The 15,280-nt window shown below is 39.2% G+C and overlaps 1 protein-coding gene across 3 annotated transcripts in view; it reads left to right on the top strand.

Moving 5' to 3' along the window:
• Positions 1-7,174: 7,174 nt before the first annotated feature.
• Positions 7,175-15,280, top strand: part of ALPK1 (alpha kinase 1) — a 144,400-nt gene continuing 136,294 nt past the window's right edge. For 2 of the 3 annotated variants that reach the window (XM_063603874.1, XM_063603871.1), the window contains exon 1: positions 7,184-7,365. The gene's annotated coding sequence lies outside the window, so the exon portion shown is untranslated. Of the gene's footprint in view, positions 7,366-15,280 lie in introns of all 3 variants that reach the window. The other variant, XM_063603872.1, reaches the window with a different exon arrangement.

Here is a 15,280-nt window from a genome sequence, read left to right on the forward strand (position 1 = left end):
GAGCAATTTAAATCTATGTGTGAAGGATGCACTACTAAAGAAAACACAGAGTGCAGAACAAAAATGCTAGCATTTGTGGAAAAACATAAATATGTGAACTATCCAAGGAGATAGAATGGATAATGTTGGCTAATTCTGAGGAGAACATGGCTGACAGAGGACAGAAGGCTGGAGTCAGGCAGAGAGTTCTCATTGTGTCCTTTTTCCAACAGTTTGGCTTTTTGTAATTATCTTCATGTGTTACAGTTACAAACACATACAGCCTTTTAAAGAAGAGTCGAGTAAGAGAAATCCCCCAAGAGACAGGTCTCAATGCTTTAAAGCCTTAATATTTTTCATATGATGGAGGTTTACAACAAAATTCAGGCTCTCAAGAAAACAGTCAGATGGTGAGGAGAAAAGTGGATCCCCTAAAGACAAGGCCCCTCAAGGGTGCAGGGAGAGGAATGAGTCAGCCTGTTTGGGCCATCATTTCTGTCCCACCCTGGAGGCAGTTGTGGGAAAGGTGCTGTGGGAGGCAGAATTCTAAAATGGCTCCCTAGGTCTTCACCCCCTGGTATGCACAATTTGTATAATCTCCTCTTGAAAAGAGGTAGAACCTATAAATATGTTGTAATATCACTATGGCGATTAGGTTTATAATCAGTTATCTTTGAGTTAACAAAATGGGAGATGATCTAGCTGGGCTGGGCCTAATCAGGTGAGTTTTTGTTTTTGTTTTTGTTTTCTTTTTTTGAGACAGGGTCTCATTCTGTCATCCAGGCTGGAGTGCAGTGGTGCGATCTCTGTTGATTGCAACCGCCACCTCCTGGGTTCAAGCGATTCTCCCACCTCAGCTGGAACTACAGGAGCATACTACCATGCCCGGCTAATTTTTTTATTTCTTGGTAAAGGTGGGGTTTCACCATGTTGGCCAGGCTGGTCTTGAACTCCTGATCTCAGGGGAGCCTCCTGCCTTGGTGTCCCCAAAGTACTGGGATTACAGGCACGAGCCACCACACCTGGCCTAATCAGGTGGGTTATTACAGGTAAAAGGACTTCACCCTTCATGAAGTCAAAGACACATGCTCCTGCTGGCCTGGAAGGAGCAAATATCCATGCAGGAGCTGCCTACGAAGGCCGCATGGCAAGGAAATTCCAGTGGCATCTAGGAGCTGAGAGTGGCCCAGTCAATAGCTAGCAAGAAAATGGGGGCCTCAGTGCTACAACTGCAATTCTGCCAAAAACCTGAATAAACCTCGAAGGACCCCAAGCCAAAGATAAGAAGTGCAGTGCTCTCAGCTATAAGTGTGCCCAGAATTCTGACTGACAGAAACCTTGAAATAATAAATGAGTGTTGTTTGGTTTTTTGTATATCATAGAACCTTTATTTTTCCTCTAAGTTATTAAAAAACGTATATAACATCCATGCTCTAGTTATGACACCATTTATAGATGTGTAAAATGCATCTTCATTTGTATATATTTTACAGATAGTTTAATAAGTGCTGTTTTAAGCTGCTAACTTTGTAGCAACCTGTTATGCGCAATTTAAAAAGCTAACATAGTTGCTTTTGTTAGAGGGTCCCAGTCAATTATGAGGGTCCTCAACTTATTCTGGCCTAAAGCCCCCAGTCACTCATTATGAGGGCTTGAGGCCATGTAGGCAAGCATGGGAGGAACTGATTGGGGGAGTACATTATTTCTACCTGTCATATACTCCCCTCAAACCGAGTAACTTGATTTTTTCCTTGTTGAATCTAAACTTTCTCAAATAGTACTCGTTAGTGTAATTTTTAGTAAAAATCAACAAACAAAAAACCTCTCCCCTTCTTTAATGTTACATTTAAGTATTTATATTTTTATACTTCAAGTGTTAGTACTTTTCCTTTAACTTTTATTTTATTTTATTTTTTGAAACAGAGTCTCTCTCTGTTGCTCAGGCTGGAGTGCAGTGGCACAATCATGGCTCACCACAGCCTCAACCACCTTGGCTCCTCCCACCTCAGCCTCCTAAGTAGCTGAGACTACACCTGCCTGGCTAATTTTTGTATTTTTTGCAGAGATGGGGTTTTGCCACGTTGCCCAGGCTGTTCTCAAACTCCTGGACTCAAGGGATCCACCAGCCTCAGCCTCCCAAAGTGCTAGGATTGCAGGTGTAAACCACCATGCTATGAATTACTAGCTTCCCAACAAGGAACAACATTTTAAACCACTAATGAGGGATCATAAGATATACATTTTTAACACAATGATTTTATTTCCTCATAAAGTAAAATAGCAAAAGTTGGCTCAGAGAAGTGCCATATCTGGACTAAGTTCTTTTCTTGTCCATCTCTCTGATTCTCTCTTTGTGTTTATCCTCATTGTGCTGTCAACTAGATATGTAAATCTGAAAAGAAAGTTCCAGAATGGCATTCTAGTTCCTATCCCCATAGAAATGTCACTATTCTCTGATATCTGGGGCCTTCAAGTTTATTACATATTAAAATGGTTAAGGTGACCTTGAACTCATCTTCCTACAACGCTGAAGGACCCTCGGAAGGATATAGCCCCTTCTCAAAGTATGTACCACCTGTATATTTTACTTAATCTAGGCTTCAATTGGAAGATTCTTGTCCGTCTTTACTTATTCATCTTACTAGGTTTGTTTGTTTGTTTTTGAGATGGAGTCTCACTCTTGTTGCCCAGGCTGGAGTGCGGTGGTGTGATCTCGGCTCACCGCAATCTCCATCTCCTGGGTTCAAGCAATTCTCCTGCCTCAGGCTCCTGAGTAGCTGGGACTACAGGCGCCCGCCACCACCCCCGGCTAATTTTGTATTTTTAGTAGAGACGGGGTTTCACCATGTTGGTCGGGCTGTTCTCGAACTCCTGACCTCAGGTGATCCACCCGCATCGGCCTCCCAAAGTGCTGGGATTACAGGCATGAGTCACCGCGCCTGGCCTAGGATTTTTAAAATATTCCATCATCTGCTTTCTGCCACTGCTTTACTGATTTGTTCTTGTTATATCCATCATTGACCTACTTGCCAAGCCAAAGGACACTTTTCTTTCCTCATCCTACTTCACTTCTCTGCATCATTTATTCTTGTTGACCAATTTCACTTCATTGACACTGTCACTTCCATCTACTTGGCTTTTAAGCAGGCTTTCCTGAGTGTGTGACCTGTGCAATCCATAGGGCCCTGCACTCAGAGTTCCATGCTTTTATCGGCTATCACCAACCTGAAATGCTTAATATTTTTGAACAAGAGGCCCTGCAGATTCTCTTGCCAGTCCTGTTTTTAGGATATACTTTGTTTTGGTTTTTCTACTACTGTTCTAGGCGTTCTTTACCCATCTCCTCTATGGATCTTTCTTTTTCTGCATGAATGCCTATATTACCGACTTTCATCTCTGTGGTATCCTGTACATTCCCCTGTGGTAATATCTAACTACAATTATAGTTTTTTGACTGCCTCTAAGTCATTTACCCATATTTCTGTCTCTCACCCAGGCCTGTGATTCTATTTCCTAAATATTTCTTTCCCTTCCTTTTTATTCCATTGTTACTGCCATTAATTAAGCTTAGTCATCACTTCTCTCTACAATACTGCAGTACTCTTCTAACTCATTTTCCTAATTCCAGTCTTGCCTCCTAATCCACCCACCACCAGGATCCCTCCCTTGCATAAACCTTGCTCCATACTCCAACCTTCCCACAACAGTAAGTATTCTTTCTAAAACAGTTTTATGATTTTACATTCTTTGAAATTTTCTGTTTTCTGTTGGTTTTTTTTTTCTTGAGATGGAGTCTTGCTCTGTTGCCCAGGCTGGAGTGCAGTGGCGCAATCTTGCCTCACTGCAACCTCCACCTCCCGGGTTCAAGAAATTCTCTGCCTCAGCCTCCCAAGTAGCTGTGACTACAGGCATCCGCCACCACGCCCAGCTAATTTTTGTATTTTTAGTAGAGACAGGGTTTCACCATCTTGGCCAGGCTGGTCTTGAACTCCTGACCTCGTGATCCGCCCGCCTCGGCCTCTCAGAGTGCTGGGATTACAGGCGTGAGCCACCACACCTGGCCCAAATTTTCTATGTTGTCAATATAAATATCCAAACTCCTTAAAATGAAACACAAAGACCTCCTATTATGAGCCAACTCTTGCCAATTTTTTCCAACTAATTTCTGGCCACATCACTACTAATCCATCAGTCACTGTGATTGCCTTAAGTGCATTGCTTGTGTGCACAGTCTGAATCTGTAGCACCAATGTAGCACTTGACACAAAAGATTCCCTAAACATGTTATTGAGATGAACGAATGATGTCAGCTTGTATCAGCATTTTATATTTTATATTCAAGATGATAAATCCTAGAAAATCAAAATGAGTATGATGCTGCAGCCAGTTTTCCTGTGTGTCATATTGTATTCCTTAAATAGGTGTACATCTCAATCACTTAAAATAGTTGAAATTTGTGTAATGAAACTTCCATCTTTGAAATCTTACTAAAACTCACCACTGGATTATAAATGAGACATTTTGTCTTTGTGTTTTACATGACTCTAAGGATCTTACCAGGAATCCCTGTTGAAGACAATCTTGACTGTTGTCCAAACTGTAAGGAAGATAATATCTCCTATGAGATCCCTCCTCTTCTGTCAGTGCCATTGCCTCTCTCTCCATACTCAGGTGTACAGTGCCCTTTTTTAGGCTCTGAAATGTACAGCCCTTCATCCTAAACACTGTATTTCCAACATTTTTGCTCCCCTACCCCCAAATAGAATTTTGCAAAGACAATAATTCCTTCACATAAAGTCGATATTCATCTTTCATTATAACTTTAGATACAAAGGGTCTAAATCTGATGTTGAATAAACATAACTCATACATTACTCTTTTAAATGTATCCAACACAAATTTTATATCCTAGTGATTTGATGTTCCCCATCATCCATTTAAAAACGCATGTACAGGCTGGGCGCAGTGGCTCACTCCCATAGTCCCAACACTTTGGGAGGCTGAGATGGGTAGATCACTTGAGCCCAGGAGTTCGAGACCAGTCTGGACAACATGGAGAAACACTGTCTTTACAAAAAACAAACAAACAAAAAAACAAAAACAAAAATTAGCCAGGTGTGATGGTGTACACCTGTGGTCCCAGCTACCTGGGAGGCTGAAGCAGGAGGATCACTTGAGACCAGGAGGTCAAGGCTGCAGTGAGCTGTGATTGTGCCACTGCATTCCAGCCCAGGTGACAGCCCTATCTCAAAAAAGTTTAAAATTTAAAAAATTTAAAAATAAAGACACATGTACCAATCTTTTTTAACAATTGGAAATTTTATATCATTCCTGTATTTCCGTAACCTGTTTCATTTCACTTCATCCATAGAAGTTTATCCTAGTATAAAACAGTTTATATACTTGAAAGTTTTTGTCATATTTCTTTACAGTAAAAATATGTAGGCCGGGTGCAGTGGCTCAAGCCTGTAATCCCAGCACTTTGGGAAGCGAAGGCAGGCAGATCACCAGAGGTCAGGAGTTCGAGACCAGCCTGGCCGATATGGTGAAACCCTGTCTCTACTAAAATACAAAAATTAGCTGGGCGTGGTGGCGGGTGCCTGTAGTCCCAGTTACTTGGGAAGCTGAGGCAGGAGAATCGCTTGAACCCAGGAGGCAGAGGTTGCAGTGAACAGAGATCACGCCACTGCACTCCAGCCTGGGCAACATGTCTCTCAAAAAAAGTATATATTGAAATTAAACCTTTCTGGCTGGGTGTGGTGGCTCACACCTGTAATCCCAGTGTTTTGGGAGGCCGAGGCAGACAGACCTGAGGTCAGGAGTTCGAGACCAGCCTGGCCAACATGGTGAAGCCCCACCTCTACTAAAAATACAAAAAATTAGCTGGGCGTGCTAGCAGGCACCTGTAATCCCAGCTACTTGGAAGGCTGAGGCAGGAGAATCGTTTGAACCCAGGAGGCAGAGGCTGCAGTGAGCCGAGATTGTGCCACTGCACTCCAGCCTGGGCAACAAGAGCAAAACTCCATCTCAAAAAAAAAAAAATAGAAAAGAAAAAAGAAACTAAACATTTCTATTTTCTGTGACCATAGACTCTAAGTATTAAACTTTCTTAAAGATTGAATTGTACAAGTATTGATTCATAATTGATGAAAAAGACAAAAATAAAATGGTATGTTTTGATGAATATTAAGCGATAAAATTTATTCAAGTGTCACTTCTCAATAAGATTTCTGGAGTTTTAAAAAATTAATTCACAGATGAATGTTACTTATAGTTGGAATAAAACAACATTCCACAAAAATATACACATGGAAGAGGAGAGGAACTGTGTTTACATAAATAAATAGAGATAGAATTTTGTTATAGCAATGCCATTTGGTTATTTAAACTTCTAAGGTCATATATTAAACATTACATAGCGATCTATCACAAAAAAATGTGTTTTAAGTGATCGAGCAACTGACTATTCAATTATTTCCTCCTATTTTGTTGTAAACAATTGACTTGCCAAAGCATTTATGACCCAGCTTTTGGAGTCCTTCACTCTCTCAGTTTCTAGGAAGTATACCAAAGGCTTTACCAAAATGTATCAAATTACTATTAATAAAACCTATTATTCCTTCACTCTAGAGGAAACTTCTTTAACCCAGCAGGCTCAAAAAGGATTGAGAAAATTAAAATATTGTTTATGTCAATAACTTTTCCAATAAAATATATTTTGACATTTAGAAATCTTAGATACTTTTGATTTTTTTGTCAAAATTTCGAGTTGCAGATTTCAGTTGTTCCATTGAAGGACAATGTCCACTGTGTAACTCAATAAGACACTTTTCACTGTCAAACTAGTCAGCCTAATCAGATATTCTATCCAAAAAGTCCTAACTTTATTTTCCAGTTCAGCAATATATGTGTCTCTGTGATAACAAGCTCACTTCTAAGACAGAGCACAGAATGAAGCCTTAATGTGCATCTGTCTTTTGCTAACAGATTTCAACAGTGTCACATTCATTGTTTCTTACTGACATTCTCTCTTCTTGGCTCTAAGAGGACTCTCCATTCTTAGTCTAAATAATAAGTTTTTCTTGCACTTTCATTAGGAGAAGGAACTTTTCTGTAGTAATACAGCTCCCAGAATACCTTTCACCGAAGCAATTCCTAAAGGGGTGTGTCTTATGGTGCAAGATTGCTGAAAGTCCCGGAATTGAATTACACAACCATATTCTGAGACAGTCACAGGATTGGTTGTTGTTTTTTTTTTTAATTCCTACTTCCTGAAACTGAAGCCGTTTATGAGAAACAGTGTATTTCAGAGAGGCTGTACCAGAATTAACTCTGCTCAGAGTTAGATTTGCTGGTCTTAAAGTACTTTTCCTCTTTAAGATAAAAGTGAGTATCATCCTTTAAATGACAAAACGCAGTAGATGGCATAATATATGAGGAAGTATTTGTCTTAAGTGTTGACTCAGTTTCCATCTGCTGATCTTGTTTATATTTAAATAACTTTAGAGCTCTAAGAACCTTTGCACTTCTATAATAGAAACTTTCCAGAAAGGGGAGGGTGAGTTGGTGGGGTGAAGGGGGTGGAGTGGGGAAGGGGAGGGAGAGAAGGGAAAAGTTACCTACAATGGTAAACTGTAGTCATTATGAAGGGGAGAAGGCAAACCAGTTTTTCATAAGGTTTTAATAACAAGTTTCTTAAGTCACTGAGCTTCTGGTCTTACTTGTCACTTAACTGAGATGTTTAATTAAAGGATTGTTAGGATTATTTGTTTAAAAAAAACTCTATGACTTTTGCCTGGAATACATAGGTAATAATAGAAACTACCACTTTTATGACAGCATCAGTAATTTTGCTAGGAAACAGGTAGATAAGGCACGAGACTTACTCGTCTCATATGGGTGAATTGACGGGAATTCTGAGTTCGTGGAAGCATTGTTTAGAGACAAAGCATCCAGAAAAATTAAATTCCTTTGCATGTCTATTTAGAAAAATCCTTTCATTAAAAAATTCTAGTGTTTGAAATTAGTACTTTAGAGTACTTTGGAAAGCCACAAATTAAAACCTTTAAGATGGTTTGGGATTTGAGGATGGGTGAGGGTACAAACAGAGGCAGGATCAGGAAGGAGAGGACTTTATGCCACAATATAATAGCATCTCTGCTTGCAATATATATTTCTCTCTCTCTCTGTCTCTCTCTCTCTCCCTTTTACTTTCTTTTTACTTTGTGCCACTAATTCTCTTATAAGAAACAATATCCATTTAATTTGGGGTATAATTTATGCACTTGGGATACACTCTAGACTCTAGAACCAATGTCAAGTCCAGTCCTTGTCTGCTGACCGAAACAATTTACTTCTCTCTTCCCACCTCCTTCCCACCCCATCAACCTCAAGCCTCAAGAGAAACAAAATACTTAAAATTATTTTAGAAATAACTTATTCCCCATATCAAAGATCTTTTAAATCTGAGATGAATCTCTCAAATTTCTTCCGCCAAGAAGACACCAAAATTGTATAGCATCTCTATCTGCGTGAGTAGGAAGCCAATAACTACTTTAAACTTTTCAAAATCTATTTTAAGCTGTAAAGAAAAGGCATGTGTAAATTATGATGGATATTAGGCATTATCATATATAATAATACTGTGATGAGCTTTGCTGATGTGTTAAGCTGTAACAATACCTCCCAGCAAGTGCCATGTGATCTAGGTTTGGATTTAGAGCCTGAAGTTTTCCTTAAGAATAAGTTTGTGCATTTCAAGATATTTCTGAAATTCCATGGCTCCTTCTATTCCAAACAATTTTACTGATCCCTTTCCCATGAACACAAGGCATGAATTGCTTTTATTATTCTCTAATCTATTGCAGAGAATGATGGCTTTTTGGCATAAGCTGTTCATTGTAAATGATTTTCTTTCTTGAAATTTTGAATATCTATGGATTGAAGAACTCTTAAAGGAATGAGCATTTAAACTTTTGGTGAAAATATATTCCATATTTTTGTTTTTTTTGTATTTTGTATTGTATTTGTTGCCTCTCTATATGGGGGAGTCTTTGTTTCTTGTTATTGATGGTGACAACTGTTTTTGCAGAATGTTGTAATATGCTTTATTTATAGAGAACTGTGGGATAGACAAACTTAAAAGAAAGAATATTATCTGGTGCTATCATTCTTCTATGTCTGAAGAAAAGAAGAGATGACTATAACTTAAATATCAGATACATATAAATACAACTTTTCCTAAGTATGGTATACATGCTACTGATTTTAGGCAGTACATGTCTAAACTTCAAAATTTTGAGTTATTTGCTAGCTTAATATAAATTAACATAATTTGCTTATAAAACCTAGAATTTCATGAATACTATTGTTCAGGAAAGTGTTAAGTAAGAAGTTGAGCTAATTTACTATTGATTTTAAGGAAATGATTAAATAAATAATATTACAGGTAATCTGCAGATTTGGCAAAAATTATGAAGGTGGCATGCAAATGGCTAAAGTTTCAGACATGCTACACTAATGCATTTGAGAAGCGGATATTTTCTTAGCCAGTGCAGTATCTTTGAACTTTACTGGGCCTTGGTTACAGAGCTCAGTTGACAATGCAATCTGTTCAATTTCCTAAGTATAGATGTACAAAGTATTTGACAGAGAAATATTTTATCAAACGTTTATCACACCTGTAGTCTAATAAACTATTATATTTCCTCGTAAATTATCATATAATTGAAGGGATGCAGAAGATAGCCAATATTTTTTCAAATAAGAGTGATAGAAAGGGTTAAATGTCTCAGCGTGACTACTACAGGTTCATTCTGCTTGTTTCACTGAACTTCTGAACTCAGGGGCCAGGGGGGACTTTAAACATTATCTAGATCAAGGGCTATTAATGGGTCATAGTATGTGCCAATGGCTATATGCAATAATTTCATTTCTGGGAATCCATCCTAAGGGGGAAATAATTCTAGACAAGGGAAAAATTCGCAAACATGTTCATCATAAAGTCGTAATAACAAATAATTGCAAGCATTCTCATAAAAGGGGGAGGTTAAGCAAAAGATACTGTACCCATAAAACATGATAGGATAAAAAATAGTACCAGCACAGAAAATACTAAGTGAAAAACAGACTCAGGATTGAATAACTTGTATGCATGCAAGTATTTACATAAAATGGTATAGATATAAATTCAGAAATATTCTAAAAGTGATTGTTGTCTTACAGTGATAGATTATTTCCCTTCCTTCTATTTCTTTCTACATAACATGATATTCTTACAAAAAATTTTTAAATTATTATATAATATACTTATATCGTTTTTTGAGAAAACAAATATAGTTTATTAAATAGAACTATATTGCTAATAATATATAGTAAATAAAACTATGCAGCTTTGGAAGATAAAAGTTTTTCCTTCTTTTTATTTGGCATACAAATAACCAGCTATGTGAAAGAAGAGAGGACGGAGTCTCAGTGCTAGGAACAAACAGGTGCAGCGGAGTCAGTGAACAGAGAAGGAAATACCAATTGAAACACTTACTATTGGTTCATTTTTCTTGTGTTGATTGCTTCTCTGTCAACTGTAGCTTTTACTTCAGTCTAATAATTCTTTTGGCTTAAAGATAAAAAAAAAAAAAAAAAGGCAGGGAAGGGGGAATGGAAACTTGGCCTGACCTGTGTGCAAATAACCTCTTAACTCATTTCTTGTTCTTATGGATTTCCATATTTTGGATTTAGTCATTTATAGCTGCACATATTGTACTTATATTCAATTTTGTCATGTCTTTGTATATACTCCTACTGCACCTCAAAGTGCATTGTGTCATTGGCTCACCCAGCACTGCTTTGACCTTAACCCCAGCACATCTGGTTACTGTGGTGCATTCTCCATCAGTGCATAATATGCACCCAAAATATCTGCAGAATTGCCAGCAAAAGCCTTGTCCATTCATAATTACCTTTCTTTCTACAAAAAAAAAAATTTAGAACCTCATCATGTGTCCTTTTAGTTGGCATTTCTTCACAGTAACTTCAGCTCTAATTAAAGTTTGGACACTGCTGGTCAGCCCGTCATCATTTTCCAAGATAACTATATCATTACCGAGAAATTTTCTTCCCTGAGGTCATGCCCCAAATAATTATTGTGAAAGATAATAAACTGTAAGTGGTAACATCTCTTTTGATATATTAATGTATTAGGTTTGACATACACTTCTGAAGATTGCAGGTTACTCAATAAGCAACATTTGAAGACCTTTGAGCCCAGATTTCCTGTTACTCTAAACCTACCCTCTTCCTTGGGACATGAGAAACTTGGTTTAGGCTTCTGAAGGTGCAGCTTGCCAGGGCAGCTCAGCAACTGTTAGAAGCGCCCTTACTGTGTTAATTCCATGCTATACAGACTCCCGCACCATTATGTAGATAAGGTTAGGCTCTCCTTCTAGCTTTCTGCTCTTTCTAGCTCTCTGTGGGGTCTTCTTGGGGCACATCCCTTGAATATATTTTCACTCAGTAAAGTGACCTCTGATCACCTTATTCCCAAGCACATGTTCTCACCAGAATGTTCATCAAGCACTTGTGATAGAGACTTGTAGGAAGAGAAATCCTCTGGGGCATTTGATACATGGGATACAGAAGATACCGTATATTCTGTATCAGCAGTCTCACATTTTATTTATTTATTTATTTATTTATTTATTTATTTATTTATTTATTTATTTGACAGGGTCTCACTCTGCTGCCCAGGCTGGAGTGCAGTGATGTGATTGTGATCACGGCTCATTGCAAGTTCTACGTCCTGGGCTAGGCTCACATTTTAGAGCCTGAGTGAGCTATCGACTTACAGATGCATTTTCACCCCATATCCTCCCATCATCCAATTACAGTGTCTTTGTGGACAACTGAACCTTCACTCGATGACCTCTCTCTCCAAAACCCTTCTCCTCCCTCAGCACTGACTCTCAGATTCACATCCTGGAGCTTACAGTCCCTGAGACAGGGTCTAGCTCTCAAATTTTATACTTCAGTATCCAACTCCCTAAAAAACAGCCCTCTTTCTTCATCTCTGCTTTCGTTAGCCCATCTGTCAAGACCTCTAGGTGCTGGTCCCTGCCCTCATTTCTCCCAGTCACCATTCCTCTGAGCCATCACTTACCTGTTCCCACAGGCCCCTCAGTCCTTAAGCATAATTACTAAGCACAATCGTAAGTGCTTAATAAAGGATAAAGCCTAAAGGCTTCTGGAGAAAACTCCACACAATTAATGACACTAAAATTCTTGGTCACACTCTCAGCTGGACCCTTGGTGCTACCTGGAGATCCCTCTACTTGTTGATGGGCAGCTTCCCGGGCCACTCCTCTCAGGTACTCTACTGAAGGTTTTTCATTCTCCTCAAGCTCCAGTTCTGCCACCTCACTTCTTACTCTCAGCCCAAAAGCAAGTAACTCCATCAACTTCCTTCCTTCCCCTCCCCTGCCCTCTACTTAAAAACCTCACGCAACCAGAGCACCTCTGCCTCTTTCCTGTCTGTTTCAGTAAAAAGTGTGTCCTGCCTCCCCAAGGCAAGGCAAACCAATCCTTACAACTGGAGTCTGTCCCCTTCCTTTTTCCTCTTTCAGGAGGACGCTGCCTTCTCAGCCCTCTGCTGCGGCAGTAAGCATGCTTAAGTGTGAGTATCCTGAAAAAAGCAAGCAAACAAACAAACAAACCCCTTTTTGCAGCTACATCCCTCTTGGGCTACTTCCCTTTCTCTCCTGTGCCTCTCAGCCACATTCCTCCATAGACAAGCCTCTACTCCTCAGCTCCATTTCTTCACCTTTACTTCTACCTCCCTGCAATCTGGCATTTGCCCTGAACTTACTTACATTCATGTATCAGAGGCTTCCCAGGAGACAAACGCAAAGGCTGCTTTTTAGACTTTATTTTCTCTCTCTCTCTTTCTAAAATTATGACACTGTTATGATACTAACACTTTTTCTCTAAATTCCCTCCTTTGGTTTCCATATCACCTTGAGTGATCTTCCTGCCACATCTGATCTTCTGATCTTCCTCCCACATCTCTGGCTGCTCTTACTTCTCTATTCTCTTTCTCTGCCCCATTATACATGTTAGATTCTGTTCTCTACCTTCTTTCTCTCTTACTGTATGTTCACCTTGGATGTACTTAACACTAATATATTAAAGGCCCTGCCATTCCTCTCCCTGAGTCTAGACTCCTATCCAAATGCCTACTTACCATTTCTACTCCGTATTCCACAGGCATCTCACTTCTAACATTTTCAAAATTGGACTCATCATTTACTGCCTCCACCAGTAATTTTTATATTGCTATCTGGCACTAAAATTCACCCCAAATTCAGCCAAGCCAAAAACTTTGAAGTCACCCTAGATGTCTTTTTTATTTAATCAACAATAGCTAATCAATTTTGAAGTCACACTGATTCCATTCTCTAAATGTCTTTTGAATCTACCATATCGATCCATTCTCACTTGGTTCAGGCCATCAGCATCCTGCACCATACCGTGATCTCCTCCGTCTCTAGTCTGGGTGCAGGGCTGTTTTTGAACAATTTGTATCAGATCATGCTGTTCAGATGCCTCCTTTTCTGAGCACATATCTTTATAGCCTTCTTGATCTCCCAGCTACATGCTTCTCCAGCCACATCTTTTTTTTTTTAATCATACTTTAAGTTCTAGGGTACATGTGCACAACATGCAGGTTTGTTTCTAGGGTACATGTGCACAACATGCAGGTTTGTTACATATGTATACACGTGCTGTGTTGGTGTGCTGCACCCATTAACTCGTCATTTACATTAGGTATATCTCCCAATGCTATCCCTCCCCCATCCCCCAACCCCCAACCCCACTACAGGCCCTGGTGTGTGATGTTCCCCTTCCTGTGTCCAAGTGTTCTCATTGTTCAGTTCCCACCTATGAGTGAGAACATGGGGTGTTTAGTTTTTTGTCCTTGCAATAGTTTGCTGAGAATGATGGTTTCCAGCTTCATCCAGGTCCCTATAAAGGACATGAACTCATCCTTTTTTATGGCTGCATAGTATTCCATGGTGTATATGTGCCACATTTTCTTAATCCAGTCTATCATTGATGGACACTTGGATTGGTTCCAAGTCTTTGCTATTGTGAATAGTGCCACAATAAACATACGTGTGCATGTGTCTTTATAGCAGCATGATTTATAATCCTTTGGGTATATACCCAGTAATGGGATGGCGGGGTCAAATGGCATTTCTAGTTCTAGATCCTTGAGAAAATGCCACACTGTCTTCCACAATGGTTGAACTAGTTTACAGTCCCACCAACAGTGTAAAAGTGTTCCTATTTCTCCACATCCTCTCCAGCACCTGTTGTTTCCTGACTTTTTAATGATTGCCATTCTAACTGGTGTGAGATGATATCTCATTGTGGTTTTGATTTGCATTTCTCTGATGGCCAGTGATGATGAGCATTTTTTCATGTGTCTGTTGGCTGCATAAATGTCTTCTTTTGAGAAGAGTCTGTTCATATCCTTCACCCACTTTTTGATGGGGTTGTTTGTTTTTTTCTTGTAAGTTTGTCTGAGTTCTTTGTAGATTCTGGATATTAGCCCTTTGTCAAATAAGTAGATTGCAAAAATTTTCTCCCATTTTGTAGGTTTCCTGTTTACTCTGATGGTAGTTTCTTTTGCTGTGCAGAAGCTCTTGAGTTTAATTAGATCCCATTTGTCAATTTTTGCATTTATTCCATTGCTTTTGGTGTTTTAGACATGAAGTCCTTGCCCATGCCTATGTCCTGAATGGTAATGCCTAGGTTTTCTTCTAGGGTTTTTATGGCTTTAGGTCTAACATTTAAGTCTTTAATCCATCTTGAATTAATTTTTGTGTAAGGTGTAAGGAAGGGATCCAGTTTCAGCTTTCTACATATGGCTAGCCAGTTTTCCAAGCACCATTTATTAAATAGGGACTCCTTTCCCCATTTCTTGTTTTTGTCAGGTTTGTCAAAGATCAGATGGTTGTAGAGGTGTGGTATTATTTCTAAGGGCTCTGTTCTGTTCCATTGGTCTATATCTCTGTTTTGGTGCCAGTACCATGATGTTTTGGTTACTATAGCCTTGAAGCATAGCTTGAAGTCAGGTAGCATGATGCCCTCAGCTTTGTTCTTTTGGCTTAGGATTGTCTTGGTGATGTGGGCTCTTTTTTGGTTCCATATGAACTTTAAAGTAGTTTTTTCCAATTCTGTGAAGAAAGTCATTGGTAGCTTGATGCGGATGGCATTGAATCTATAAATTACCTTAGGCAGTATG

Source organism: Pan paniscus, chromosome 3, assembly GCF_029289425.2.
Source record: "Pan paniscus chromosome 3, NHGRI_mPanPan1-v2.0_pri, whole genome shotgun sequence".
In the NCBI taxonomy this organism is placed as follows: Eukaryota; Metazoa; Chordata; class Mammalia; order Primates; family Hominidae; genus Pan; species Pan paniscus.